Here is a 15,394-nt window from a genome sequence, read left to right as displayed (position 1 = left end):
ACTATGCTGTGCGAGTGTGGATTTTTAAAATATTATCAGGTCACTTATGAACTTTGTCTATACAGGGTAGCCAGGGTCTTACTTTCAATAATTTTGTTTCCATATTCAATGAATTACTCTAGAAATAAAGATCTTCATTAGTTTGTTAGTCCTTTTTTTCTTCACATTAATTTATACTCTATTTAAACCTCTGCTTTTCTATGTTGTAGTGCAATGGTTGCTGTACTATAGTTAGGTCTGTGTATGAGTTCAGTTTTAACAGGAGCTTTAAACCTTTATTTTGGAAAAATATCATTAAAATGGCAAAACCGTAACACAAAATATAAACTTTGAGTACAGCTTGAATTTTTCATGATGGTTTGATTAAAAAAATGAATTGATACAGAGGGAAGAATAAGAGTTTAAAAATCATCCAGTGCGTCAAATTTTCACTGGATTGTTTCTTTTTTGGTACTCCTCTTGCAAGAAATGACAGATGACTAGGGAGGAGTATAAAAATATTGCTAGAGCATGCAGGGGTGTAATCAGGAAGGCCAAGGCACAACTGGAGTTGCAGCTAGCAAGGGATGAGAAGGGTAACAAGAAGGGTTTCTACAGGTATGTTAGGGTAACAAGAAGGTGGTCAGGGAAAGTATGGGACCCTTACTGAATGGAGGAGGCAACATAGTGACAGATGATGTGGAAAAAGCTGAAGTACTCAATGCTTTTTTTGCCTCGGTCTTCACAGACAAGGTCAGCTCCTAGACTGCTGCACTGGGCAACACAATATGGGGAGAAGGTGAGCAGCCCTCAGTGGTGAAAGAACAGGTTAAGGACTATTTAGAAAAGCTGGACATGCACAAGTCCATGGGTCCAGATCTAATGCATCCCAGGGTGCTGAGGGAGTTGGCTGATGTGATTGCAGAGCCATTGGCCATTATCTTTGAAAATTTGTGGCGATTGGGGGAGGTTCTGGATGATTGGAAAAAGACTAATATAGTGCCCATATTTTAAAAAGGGAAGAAAGAGAACCCGGGGAACTACGGGTCATCCTCACCTCAGTTCCCGGCAAAATCATGGAGCAGGTCCTCAAGGAATCCATTTTGAAGCACTTGGAGGAGAGGAAGGTGATCAGGAACAGTCAACATGGATTCACCAAGGGCAAGTTATGCCTGACCAACCTGATTGCCTTCTATGATGAGATAACTGGTTCTATGGATATGGGGAAAGCGGTGGATGTGATATATCTTGACTTTAGCAAAGCTTTTGGCATGGTCTCCCACAGTATTCTTGCCAGCAAGTTAAAGTAGTATGGATTGCATGAATGGACTATAAGGTGGATACAAAGCTGGCTAGATTGTCAGGCTCAATAGGTAGTGATCAACGGCTCGATGTCTAGTTGGCAGCCAGTATCAAGCGGAGTGCCCCAGGGGTTGGTTGCGGGGCTGGTTTTGTTCAACACCTTTATTAATGATCTGGATGATGAATTGCCCCGTCAGCAAGTTTGCAGATGACACTAAGCTGGGCAGAGAGGCAGATATGCTGGAGGGTAGGGATAGGGTCCAGAGTGACCTAGACAAATTGGAGGATTGGGCCAAAAGAAATCTGATGAGGTTCAACAAGGACAAGTGCAGAGTCCTGCACTTAGGAAGGAAGAATTCCATGCACCGCTACAGGCTGGGGATCGACTGGCTAAGCAGCAGTTCTGCAGAAAAGTACCTGGGGATTACAGTGGATGAGAAGCTGGATATGAGTCAGCAGTGTGCCCTTGTTGCCAAGAAGGCCAATGGCATATTGGTCTGTATTAGTAGGAACATTGCCAGCAGATCGAGGGACGTGATTATTCCCCTCTATTCGGCACTGGTGAGGCCACACCTGGAGTATTGTGTCCAGTTTTGATCCCCCCACTGCAGAAGGGATGCGGACAAATTGGAGGGAGTGCAGCGGAGGGCAACGAAAATTATTAGGGAGCTGGGGTACATGACTTAAGAGGAAAGGCTGAGGGAACTGGGGTTATTTAGTCTGCAGAAGAGAAGAGCGAGGGGAGATTTGATAGCAGCCTTCAACTACCTGAAGGGGGGTTCCAAAGAGGATGGAGCTCGGCTGTTCTCAGTGGTGGCAAATTGTCTCAAGTTGCAGTGGGGTAGGTCTAGGTTGGATATTAGGAAACACTATTTCACTAGGAGAGTGGTGAAGCACTGGAATAGGTTACCTAGGGAGGTGGTGGAATCTCCATCCTTAGAGGTTTTTAAGGCCTGGCTTGACAAAGCCCTGGCTGGGATGATTTAGTTGGGGATTGGTCCTGCTTTGAGCAGGGGGTTGGACTAGATGATCTCCTGAGGTCTCTTCCAACCCTGATATTCTTTGTTAAATCTAAAACACCTGTGCTCTGGCCACACTGTTGCTCCTCGTGCTGATGGCTAGAATATCAATTATACATTAGTAGTGTTTGTCTATGGAATATTTTATAGCTTTTTAGCCATAATGGAGAATAATGAATCAGGGTTTCAAATCTCATATCTTCAAAGTGCTGTTTTAATTCCCATGCAATTCACTATATTTATTTTTAACTGTGGCCAGGAACACCAACTTAGAAAATAGTTAAGAACAGACCTGCTGAACACTCCACATCCCACTAAGAAAAAATAATGGAGAGTGCTCATTGCACCCTCTGTAGGTACAGAATCCAGGTCTCTAATACAATAGATGCCATTCTTAGCCAGTGTACCACACTGTCTTTTGGAATGACTAAACCAGTTAGGATAATCCAATCTCTAACCACTCTAAACCACACTCCTCTCCCAGAGCTAGGGATAGAATCCAGGATTCTTGGCTGACAATATTTTACTGCTGACTAGTGAGTAAATAGTTGTGTAATGCTCTGAGAAAGTGTGTATCAAGTCATCCTAGCTAGTCAATTACTACCAGTTACTCTTGTAGCTCAAGTAGTAATTGTTTAAGCTAGGGATGTGAAGGTTAAGGGGTTCAAACGCTGCTGCTGAACAATGTGAAGAGATGGTAGCTTTGGATATGATTTGCACAGTGAGAACATCACTTTAAAATAGGTTTTGTACTGAAAAGCTGTGATGATCTAAATTATGGTATGAATAACCAAAATACGTTTCACATTTCAGTCAATTGTCACACAATTTGCTTGTGTAACCCACTGGTCAGTGTGTGCTTTGTGCCCCACTCTATGCCTAATCATGCATAGAGGATGTAAGTCTGTTACAGCTCTCAGCTTGAGAAAATGGGCTTTTTTAGCACAAGCTGTAAAAACTCATGCTTGGAGCTCTGGAGGTCATTGGTTCAATTCCTCGAGTGGGCCAAGATGGTGGCCATCACATTTTTATGGCCTTGACATGTTTGAAGGCTTCATCCTGGCAAGAAAGGGGGAGAGCTGTTTTGGAAAGTGAATGGTAACAAAGGTTGTTTCAGGGAGGTTCCTTCCGGCTGTCAGGTTATGTTGTCATTGCTAATCATGGAGGATTACTCTTGGTGTATTTACTTTCAGTAACTTTTAAATAGGGAAAAAATGTAATCAGATAATTTATTGAGGGACAGCACAGCCTCTACACACTTTTCCAGCACTTGACATAGGCAGGATCGGCTTCAACAGCACCATTTCTCCCTCTGATTCCCAGGCACATGAAGCTCCCTTTACTCTGAGAGAGATCCACTGAGGTAAACCAAACCTTAGCAGTGACTTCCGCAGTATTAAGACTGAGTGACTTCCCAAATGCATGCCATATGTGATAGTCAGTGCTGATAATGCATGCTGATTGGTTGATATAAGTTACATAAAAGCATACAAGATCACTGCTAACGTTTTATTTAAAGTCTAAGTTTGAAGCTGGGTTATGCATTACGTTTGGGTATCTGTTGGAGATGGAAATGAAAGCCTTAAAGAATGTTGGAGTGCATTATCGATAGTGTTGTAGGCAATATGAAGGGGGAAAGAAATGTACAAGTCTTTCCACTTGATTTCTTCTTTCCATTCTTTTAATATTCTGGGTTGATGAGGGATGTCCCACTGCAAATTTAGCTATCACTAAATGTAAGGTTATCTTGCTGTTTTGAGCTCAAGGTTATTGATCAGTTATCAACTTCAGACTTAGTAAGCTTCTGTATTTTTTGCATAATTAAAAACACTTTTTTATGTGGACATATTCAAGCTTTTTAACCTTGGGACAACCCTTAGAGCATTTTTATTAGTGGATAGTTTTACATGGCAAAACAACATATGTTAGCTTTTAAGTAAAAATCTCAATTAATATTAGTTTACATACACAATGTGGGTGAATGATAGTAACATCACTGATATGTAAACAGTTAAAGTTACCTTTTTATTCAGTTAGTTCCAAGATAATTTACTTATTTTGCCTTTGCCATTTGAGTTGCTTTTTATGTTCTCAGTGGGTAGGGTGACCAGAGAGCAAATGTGAAAAATCAGGACGGGGTGGGGGGTAATGACAGATGACTAGGGAGGAGTATAAAGATATTGCTAGAGCATGCAGGGGTGTAATCAGGAAGGCCAAAGCACAATTGGAGTTGCAGCTAGCAAGGGAGTTGCAGCTAGCAAGGGATTCTAGTTGCAGCTAGCAAGGGAGCCTACATAAGAAAAAGACCCAAAAATTGGGACTGTCTCTATAAAATTGGGACATTTGGTCACCCTGTCAGTGGGTCACATTGTGCCATAATAGGTGAAACAAAATTTCCCGTTGATTTGAAAAGCAAGTTTTGCTTAAATATTGATGGCATAATTAGGTCCAACGTATTTTCAGGACTATCTAGTGCAGAGGGGGGCAAACTACGGCCTGTGGGCCACATCTCCTTCGCAGGACCTTTCCCTCTGGCCCCCGAGCTCCTGTCAGGGAGCAGGGTCCGGACAGGCTTGCAGAGGAGCCAGCCCAACCCCCCACAGCGTGGTGAGTGGGGCGGAGACTAGCCCCTGGCCCCCCCCTCTTCTGCTCCCCTCCCTGCCTCCCTCGCAGTCACAGTTCACCCCAGCACCTGGACAGTATGGCTGCAGCTTCAGCTGGGCGGCGGCACGGCTATAGCACGGCCAGACCTGGTGCTCCAGGGCGGCACAGTCTGGGGAAGTTCCGGAGCGGGATGCAGGGAGGTGGTCAAGGGGCCTGGGCCCTGCTGCCGGGGACAGGGGCAGAGCACCCCAGGGCCCCCCTCCACCTCCAGCATGCTTGGCCCCTGTACCCAGCAGCCAAGCCCAGACAGGGAGCGAGCCCTGCCCAACTGCCAGGGAGAGCAGCCAAATGAGCAGGGGAAACACACAGGGAAAGGACTGAGCCCCCCTTTCCCCCATCCCACAGGTAATGTGGGGCAGGGAGAGCAGGGAGGGTTGGATAGGGGGCGGGAGGGCTCCAAGGGGGCAGTCGGGGGATGGGGAGCAGGGGGGATTGGATAGGGGATGGGTATCCCGGGGGGATGGTCGGGGGCGGAGAGCCAGGGGTGTTTTGGATAGGGATGCAGGAGTCCTAGGGGGCAGTCAGGGGTGGGGAGTAGGGGTGTTGGATGGGGGTGGGAGTTCCAGGGGGCTGGAATGGGGGTGGGGGCCAGGCATAGCCTCGCCCAGCCTTCCCTACCCAGTCCTCCATACAATTTCTGTACCCGATGTGGCCCTAGGGCCACAAAGTTTGCCCACTCCTGATTTAGTGTCACTTCAAACATGTATCTGTGAGAGATACAAAGCTCACTGAAAAAATCATATTGATAGATCTAAAACTCAGTGGCTTTGGTACTGTTTAGATTATATTACATTTAATTTTAGAGTACGTTGAGATAGTGCTATGCCATTTTATCCATATGCAGTACATGAAAAAATATCCAAAGAGCCTAGATTTGTAAAAATGCTGATCACGGTCTGTTGGTTATTCTTGTCAGTTAGATAAAGGAGCTGATGAGAAATAGTTGTCTGCACCCTAAACAGTGCATATGAGTCTTAAATGAGCCCACTGGAGGCCATTTATCTGTGTCTCTCTTTACCAGGATAAAATAAAATAAATGTCTGAGTGAAAAATTCATTTGCATCTCAAAGTAACAGCAAGTTTGATGTAGAGGAATACCCTTGACTGGCTTTTATGTCTGGGCATACACACATACTTGCATACACAGGAAGATCCTGTGTGGTTTCAGTGACCATTTATGTAATATGGTATTTTTTTTCTCCATTCTCTTTGTGAATTGTTTTAGTGTGGTGAGCTTTGGTATATATATTTTGTAGATGATACTTAATTATTCTCATTTGCATGTGAAACCTGTTTATATTTTGGAAGTGATTGTAATATCAGCTGTACTTAATGTTTAACTGTTCCCTTCAAGAATTACTTTCACTATTGTCTGTTTGTCTCTCACACACACACTCTCACACCCTGTTTGTTGGACTACAATGCTAGATACCAAATAATTCTTTGAGATACCTTTATTCAAAACCATATGTTATACCCGTAATCGTGTGCATAATGATATGCCTGTGTCACAAGGGAAGAAGTTTAAGTAGGTGGAATGTGAACAAATGGATACTCACTTGATTGGTGTCAGATGTTAAAGGTACATATCTCTAGTGATTGGCAAAGGAGGCAGCACAATTGCAAAAGAGCCATACTCTGAGGTAAAATAATTTGAGTACACTCACTTGTTATGCTAATCATGGGACAATTCCAACAGAGAATCCTAGAGTTATTCAAACCCAACAACCCTACTAGCTCTCTAACAGATGATGGAACTAATGGCCTAAGATTGGAGTCCTCTAAACTGACAGTAGTACTATGTAACTAAATTATTATCTGAGTATGACCTTTAACAAAACACTCCATAATAATGCTATTCAGGTAAAGAGGTGAGGGGAAGAAAAGGTACTATGTCACATACATGGTCACTGAAATAACCTGCCTTCTTTCTGTGTAAGCAAATGTGGGTACACCCAGACACAAAAGCCAACCACGTGCAGTTGTCTGTAGCAAACTTGCTGTTACTTTGAAATGCAAATTGTCCCACCCACCTCCCGCTGCCTCAGGACATGGAGTCTTTGTCTGGACTGACAGGAAAAAGGGGTTATGGCTCCTTTAAGGGTCCCTCCACCCTTGGGTTTGGGGGAAGAAGTGGTCAGGGAAGGGAGAAACATTACTGAACTGATGGGCGAGCTGGTGAGACTCAGGTGTGCCATTGGCTTCTGAACATTCTAGGGAAGGTGTATATACTATATCCCTCTGGCCTGAACCCGCTCTCATGCCTGGATTAGAGCTGCCATCCCTAGGATTACACTGGACTGGGTTTTTTTATTTTGCTGTGGGCATTGTGCTAATCAAGTTTTTGATTAGTTTTTGACCTACCCAGTGAGGTAGGTCATCAGGTAAGGTTCAAGTTGTCACAATATAGTAAGTTGCTGATGTCCAGGGCAGGTACTGGGGCGGGGCGGGGGGGGGGCAGTTCCCTGGCAAACAGGAATTGGACATTCATAATGTTGTGGCCTAATGAAACCACACCCATCTTGTCTTTCTTCCTGCAGGTCCAGGACAATGAGTTTTTCATTCCAATTATAGTCCTATTGACAACATTTTAAATGTCCAAACCCTTTTTTGGTGCTTAGCTTATATTAGTAACAGGAAAAAAAACCCAAAGTGTCCTCCGATACTGCAACATAAACCTCAGCCAAAGCTTCCCCTGAGCTTGAATGTTCCAAAGGTATGAGCTCCTGTGTAATAGCTCCCTAATTTCCTTTGATCCCAAGAAATGTTCCCTCTCTGTTTGCCTTATCAGCATGACTTGAACACTTAATATCTGGGAACTAAATGTTAGGTTTTTGCACCTGATCCAAAGGTGACTTAACAAATAAAACCCTGAATGTCTATACAGGATCTTAGTATAGACTGTGTTTTAACTGCGGAGTTATTATATTTTAAGGATTTGCTCTGTACTTATGCCGGACATTTCAATGCACCCAAAATAAAGTCAGTGCATTAGAAGACACTGCGATTAAGCACTGCCAGCCTGCTCCAGAGCTTAATGTAATTTAGGAGTATTCACAGCCACTGTGAATCAGACAGTATAGAATAACGACAAGAACTAAATATGAAATCACTGCTGATAAAATTTGTGGATGACAAAGATTGGCGGAATGGTAAATAGGGATGAAAACAGGGCAGTCAGAGAGTAGTCTGGTATGACTGGTAAGCTGGGCCCATTAAAGCAAAATGCATTTGGCTGTATTAAAACACAAATTTTTACAAGCAGGGGTAAGGAATGTAGGCCATCCTACAGAATGTGGGGGAATGTGTCTTGGAATGCAGTGACTCTGAAAAGGATTTAGGAGTTATAGGGTACAAGCATCTCAAGATGAGCTTCCAGTGTGATGCTGTGACCAAAAAGGGCTAATGCAATCCTTCAGTTTGTAAATAGGGGAGTAGTGAATAGGAATAGAGGTGTATACCACATTGTTGAGGCAGATACTAGAATACTGTGCACAGTTCTGGCATCTACATTTTAAAAAAGATATTGAAAAATTAGGATGGATGCAGAAAAGAGCCACAAAAGTGACTCAAGGCCTAGTGCCTTATAGTGAGAGACTTAGAGATCTCAATCTGTTTAGTTTATGAAAAAGAAGATTGAGAGGTGACTTGATTACAGTGAATAAATACTGTAATTGGAGAAAATACTGGATACTAAAGGGCTCTTTAATTTAACAGAGAAAGGCATAACAAGAATCAATGGCTGGAAGCTGAAGCCTCTCAAGTTCAAATGGGAAATGAGGCACACGTTTTTAACAGAGAGAATGATTAACCACCGGAACAAACTACCAAGGGAAGTGTGAATTCTCCATCTCTTGATGCAGATCAAGGGAAGTGATTGTTCTCCTCTATTTGGCACTGGTGAGGCCACATCTGCAATATTGCGTCCAGTTTTGGGCCCCCCCACTACAGAAAGGATGTGGACAAATTGTCGAGATGGTCCAGCGGAGGGCAACAAAAATGATCAGGATGCTGGGGCACATGACGTATGAGGAGAGGCGAGAGAACTGGTCTTGTTTAGTCTGCAGAAGAGAAGAGTGAGGGGGGATTTGATAGTAGCCTTCAACTACTTGAAGGGGGGTTCCAAAGAGGATGGAGCTCGGCTGTTCTCAGTGGTGGCAGATGACAGACTTACGAGGAAAGGCTGAGGGAACTGGGGTTATTTAGTCTGCAGAAGAGAAGAGCGAGGGGAGATTTGATAGCAGCCTTCAACTACCTGAAGGGGGGTTCCAAAGAGGATGGAGCTCGGCAGTTCTCAGTGGTGGCAAATGACTGAACAAGAAGCAATGGTCTCAAGTTACAGTGGGGGAGGTCTAGGTTGGATATTAGGAAACAATATTTTTCTAGGAGGGTGGTAAAACACTGGAATAGGTTACCTAGGGAGGTGGTGGAATCTCCATCCTTAGAGGTTTTTGAGGCCCGGCTTGGCAAAGCCCTGGCTGGGATGATTTAGTTGAGGATTGTTCCTGCTTTAAGCAGGGGGTTGGACTAGATGACCTCCTGAGGTCTCTTCCAACCCTAATCTTCTATGATTCTATGTTGTCTTCAAATCAAGACTGTATACTTTTTCTGAAGATGTGTTTGACCAAACATAAGTTATTGAAAATTCTCAATAATGAAAACCAGATAAGTGGTCTTGAAAATAAATCCTAGGAAGAACAAAGATCATACTTGGCAAATATGCTGAGAAGCATAACTCAACAGTGCAAAGAAGTAGTTTTACAAAACTTCAGATAGTGGGTAAGATCAGGCAGAAATAGATGAAAAAATCAAGAGGAGAAGCAAGTTCAGGATCAGATTTTATTTTTTTAAATTTATGATCACTGGTCATTGGACCAGTGCTTAGTGGCTTTCTAGTCTGCTAAAGTATTTCTAGCCTAAGTATGCAATAAGATATCAGATCTTGAAAAGAAGTGTATGTTGTTGTGCTTATTGTCTTCATATATTTTTTCCTGCCATTTCAATTCAGATGCAACTTTGGCAGTTTATATCCTGAGAATCACTACACTTAGAGACTAAAACATCCTAGCCATTATAGCTGGAGCACATTGTGGGTCAAGGGTTTGAATGGGTGGAGACAATGATCCTTTAGTAGCGTGTGATGCCCCCATAAGGGAGGACCATCATTATTTAATGCCCACCACCTATGACAGGTTCTGTGGCGGGTCTCCTGGGGCCAAAGTGGTCTGCAAAGCAGAAATGAATCTTTTCCTTTCAAGAGTTATCCTTTCAGTTACATTTTTGAGTATGTTGATAAAGTTCTGGCCCTTTCTGTCTCCGTTGTCCTTGCCCCCCTGCCATTCATGATGTCTCATGCCATTTTGCAAACTCAGAATAAGTGTGAAATGGGAGAGACTCAAACTAACCAGTAAGAATATAGCCCAAATATTCTTAGAAAAAGCCTATTGATTAGAAGTTGTCTAATCTATAGGAGTGATTCTAAAATCTTCAATAGAGAAAAGGAAAACCTAATAGGTTGTGACATCAAATACGCCCATGGAACCAATCTAGGAAGTAACAAACAAGTAAGCAGTGACTGAAAATTATTAATGAAAATCAGAAACTGAGATTAAGAAAAACAGGAAGACAAGAAAATGTTGTGAATACAATAAAAGACCTTGGAAAAAATACCTGGAAGAAATCAGATAATGTCAGCATACTTCAGAATACTCTTAAGGAAAATAGGAGTTCCAAGACTCAGAGGACACAAATATAATGGGGTGACAAATGTTTTGCTTCAAGGACAGTGATAGTACTTACAAACAGAGAAAGCATTATGAGGAGACCAAAGAGTTTTCCATCTGGTACTACAGAAATATATTACAAGAAATAAAATCTTCACAACCATCCAAAATATATAAAATGAGGGAGACAGTTCTTGTTAGAGGATTCTGACATAACAGATGGAGTCATCCAGAGTAGAAATAAGTGAAAAAGATAGTTTCAACATGAATAACAGGTAGTCAACCGAATAACAGAAGAACTAGAAAAAAAAAAACAAAACCCGAGGAGTACTTGTGACACCTTAGAGACTAACAAATTTTATTTGGGCAAAAACTTAAGTGGGCTAAAACCCACTTAATCGGATGCATGCAGTGGAAAATACAGTAGGAACACACACACACACACACACACACACACCCATGAAAAAATGGGTGTTGCCATACCAACTGTAACAAGACTAATCAATTAAGGTGGGCTATTATTAGCAGGAGGAAAAAAAACTTTTGTAGTGATAATCAGGATGGCCCATTTCAAACAGTTGACACCATTAAACACCACTTGCAAACTGGACACCATTAAATTAGGCTTGAATAAAGACCTGGAGTGGATGGGTCATTACACAAAGTAAAAACTATTTCCCCATGCAAATTTTTCCCCTACTGTTACTCACACCTTCTTGTCAACTGCTTGAAATGGGCCATCCTGATTAACATTACAGATAAATTTGTTAGTCTCTAAGTTGCCACAAGTACTCCTCTTTTTTTTTTCTAATACAGACTAACACGGCTACCACTCTGAAAGAAGAGCTAGAGAAACTATTAATGGAATAGATCAGAAAAAAGCTCCAGTTCAGATGGCCCGTAGGGCGGGTCCACCTAATATAATTCTTGTTCATGATGAAGGAAAGCAGAAATATGTAGTCCTATGAATAAGAACACCTTTTCACTGGTCTAAAAATCCTGTACTACATTACGGACCATTGAATTGCTGGCCAAAAATCTTCAATTAATGTTATTGCTGGCCAAAAATCTTCAGTTAGCTAATTACTGTTGTCCCCTCTCTTCCTGGGAATTCATGGACCCCATTGGTTTCCAAAAATCAGTTTCTGGGAGTATTTCTCCAAGAAACAGAGAGGCGAAGAGACTGTTAAAACACTATAATCACCTATTGTCTACAACAATTAATACTCTGGCCTCTAAATGTCATCTCATTGTCCTTTCAAATCCTTTGTGGATTTTAGGTAACCAAGACAAATGACCAGATTTCATGATCACAAATCCTCCAAATTTTGCCTCTGTAAAAGGTGTACAGTTAGTGAAACAAAAAGTGTGTAATTTCTTTAATAAGGAAAAAGCTTACATTTCAGTATGAAAAGGACTCCAGTTACAAAAGTAATGTAAAGATGACACAGATGACATCAAAAGATGACATCCTTAAAATAAGGCTAGCTAAAATCAAAACAAAGTATATAGGGAAGAAAGCCACTACATACCTTAACTAGGCATACTACCTTGTAAACCTTAAATCTGTTTAAATAGGACTTCAACAGTTCATTCTCCAAAGTGAGTGTCTTCCATTATTTTTCTTTGTTGTACTCTAGAATGTGTGCTTATGTGATAGAAACCGTGAAAAGTCTTATATTTGTCTAGATGAGAGAAGTGTACAAATAGCATTCTGATAATGGTCTTTGACTCTGAGACAAGGCTTCTGTACCTGAAAATGCGGCAAGATGTGTAACTGCTCTAATAAGTACAGCATGTAAACCAGTAAAATCAACAGAAGATTCATAACTAATGAATACAGCAACACACCATAGTGCCAAGGCATATTTTAAATTAGCAAAACCACCAAATATCAGCACATTGTAATTGATTGTTTTTCAACAGTCCAAATCTGCTTTAGTCTATTTTAAAGGAAGGAAATTTAAAGTGATCCGAAGACTGGGATTTGCTATATTCAATTCTAGACCAAAAATTATGTTTAAAAAATACTGCTACACCAAGAACACTTTAAAAGTTTAATATTCCTGGGAAGATTGGAGTCTCCATGTTCCCATCATATATAGCTTTTGTATGTACCTCTGGTTGAGCACAAGATCATTAACTCTTTTAAAATAAGCAAAACAAAAACTTACTTACCATATTTTTGCATCTCCTCATACACTACTAGGAGTATCTGGTCATTTAATCTACAGACTAAGATCTACTTCTTCCATTCCATCCATTGCAGCAACAAAGAATGGAATTACTGAGGATGAAGGCTATAGCTTTCAGTTTGTCATTTTTCTCTGATTTGTAGCTGGAGGGAAACCATGTTGGCTAGAGAGCAACTCTGCTCCCATCATTTCTATAAGTACATTTACATAGCTTCGTGTGAATTTCCTCTTTTTGCCATAGGAAGAAGAATCAGCCATCATCCCCAACCTCAGTAGTTAACAACGGTTACCTATTTGTTTCCAAATATATGCGTTACTGAGAAATTTGGATTAACATTTTTAATTAAGTTCAGCCTTGGGAGGATTTTTGAACAGCCACTATACAATGATTTCCTCTATGGCTCAAGCTTAGTTAACGGTTTACAGCACTTTATAGCATTGTTGAATCACCTTGTCTGCTAAAGCAGTTGTCAGAAAAATATGGGCCAGCATGGTAGAATGTATTAGACCAATACATTGTCTCCATTTTATTATGAAGCTGCTGAGGAAGCTGTGATATACAGCACTGTCATTACAGATCTATTGTTAGAGGGGTTCCACAGTGTTTTGTGCACTGCCATTAATTTATAGCAGTAAACAATATGTAGCTCTCCGACTGCAGCAAAGCAGAATCTTTTAATGAGGTGGATGTTATTACCACAATAAATCAGTGCATTCGTGTAATGTATAATTCAATGTGTGTATTCCCACTGTAACTTCTCTGAGTAAGCTGATAGTGTATCATTGTCAGTGCACAGCTCTGTGGTTCGTTGTTTTTGTTTTTTTTCCCCCTCCCTAAGCTTTCTGTCATTTGGGGACTTTTTTTTTTTATTTGCTTGAAAATAAATGTGGCATGTCTTGATGGTTGTCCTGTTGCAGGCTTAAGAAACCAACTGTAACAATAATAGTGAGAATCAATACCGTGGATTTTAGCTGTATGGATCTCTGCATGATACCATTTTTTCAAAAGAGAATGAAATCAATCCTAATTGGTTTTAGCTTTATATTCAAGGAATGTAATTCTATAACTATTGATTTGGGGCATGCTCATTTGCAGGGTAATAAAAATAGGAGCAAATTAAGTGAATACTTAAAATGCTACAGTACTATATAGATACAGCACTGATTCTATTTTTCATTCATACAGTTTTTTTACGAATGATCTTATTTCTCTTTTTTTCCCCTCCAGCATAGCTGAGTCTTTAGGGAAAATCTGTGCAGATGGAGATTCCAAAATGGTTCTGTAACAAAAAAGATAGTTCTTGGAGTCAGTTGCATTCTTCCCTGGAATATGTTTGCTAAATCAGATAACATCCTTTTCTGCAAGCAATCACTCCTTTAAAAGGGTTACATTTCAAATTAGTGAACTGCAAAAATAGTAATCAACCTAAGATGTTTTCTTTATCCAATTGCAAAGTGAAAACTGCTTTAAGTAAGATTAGATCTTAAATCCTTGTTTGATCTGTTATCTAGAAGAAAAACTACTTGCAGTTGATATAGTACATCAGATGCCATCTGCAAGTAAAAATATACTTTTATAGTAGTAATCAGATAATCCAAATATTTCCAAAATTATAAATACGGCAATGGAGATCATTTTTTTACTTAGATTTTAAATTATTTTTTACATCTAACCAAAGGAAACCTCTGTTTTCACTGACTCAGTGCTGTATTATTGTTTCTTACTTTTGCTTAGAAGCTTTACCTTGAATGTTTGTCTCATCTTGTATGTATTGTTAACTATATCTGTTAATTTTATTTTAGTAAGATGATAAATGTGAAAATATCTTTTCTGCAAGGGTATTCTTCAGTTATAACCAGGCACTTCCATAATCTGTTTACATGTGCATCATTTAATTTAATGGTATAAGAAAACAGTATTCTATATCAGTCTCTGTACATATAGTAGAAATGTATCAAATATTGCCCATATGTACCAAAATATTTCAGACCTCTTAAAGTATTATACATATAAAACAATTAAAAGACCACCGAATCCTGATATAGGAATAATCCCATTGAAGAAACACATGGCATGTATACCAAAACTTTGTATTTTGCATTAATTAAATCCCATTTTAGCAATGTTTATAAAAATGTGGTAAGTCTTTTTGGTAATTTTGCATATTTAATTAACTTAGTTTGATTTTTGATATCAATACTTTCTGATATAATTTGTCTTTCTCATTTTCCTGCATTATGTGCAGACAAATCTTATTCTTTAGGTATAATTTCTTGTGGGATGAGTTACCATTTAAAAAAACAAAACAAACAGCACCAACAACAAGAAAACAAACAAAAAATCAAACACTAGTTCTAATATCAACATTCCACCTACACTTGACATTCCCTCTCACTCTTGGTCAGCCTGACACCTTTCCTAAAACATCAAGGTCCAAAGCCATGTTTCTAACTGTTGCTCACAACTCATTCAATAGTCTACAAAACATCACACACCTAGGATCCACTTTGT

General features: G+C 40.4%; 1 protein-coding gene across 2 annotated transcripts in view; it reads left to right on the top strand.

The window, feature by feature from the left end:
• LRBA (LPS responsive beige-like anchor protein) overlaps positions 1–15,394 on the top strand; it is a 560,210-nt gene that overhangs the window by 388,890 nt on the left and 155,926 nt on the right. The window lies entirely within an intron of this gene.

The sequence above is a fragment of the Lepidochelys olivacea genome, assembly GCF_965140295.1.
Source record: "Lepidochelys olivacea isolate rLepOli2 genome assembly, chromosome: 4".
NCBI lineage: Eukaryota > Metazoa > Chordata > Testudines > Cheloniidae > Lepidochelys > Lepidochelys olivacea.
This window is presented reverse-complemented; position numbering and strand designations above follow the sequence as displayed.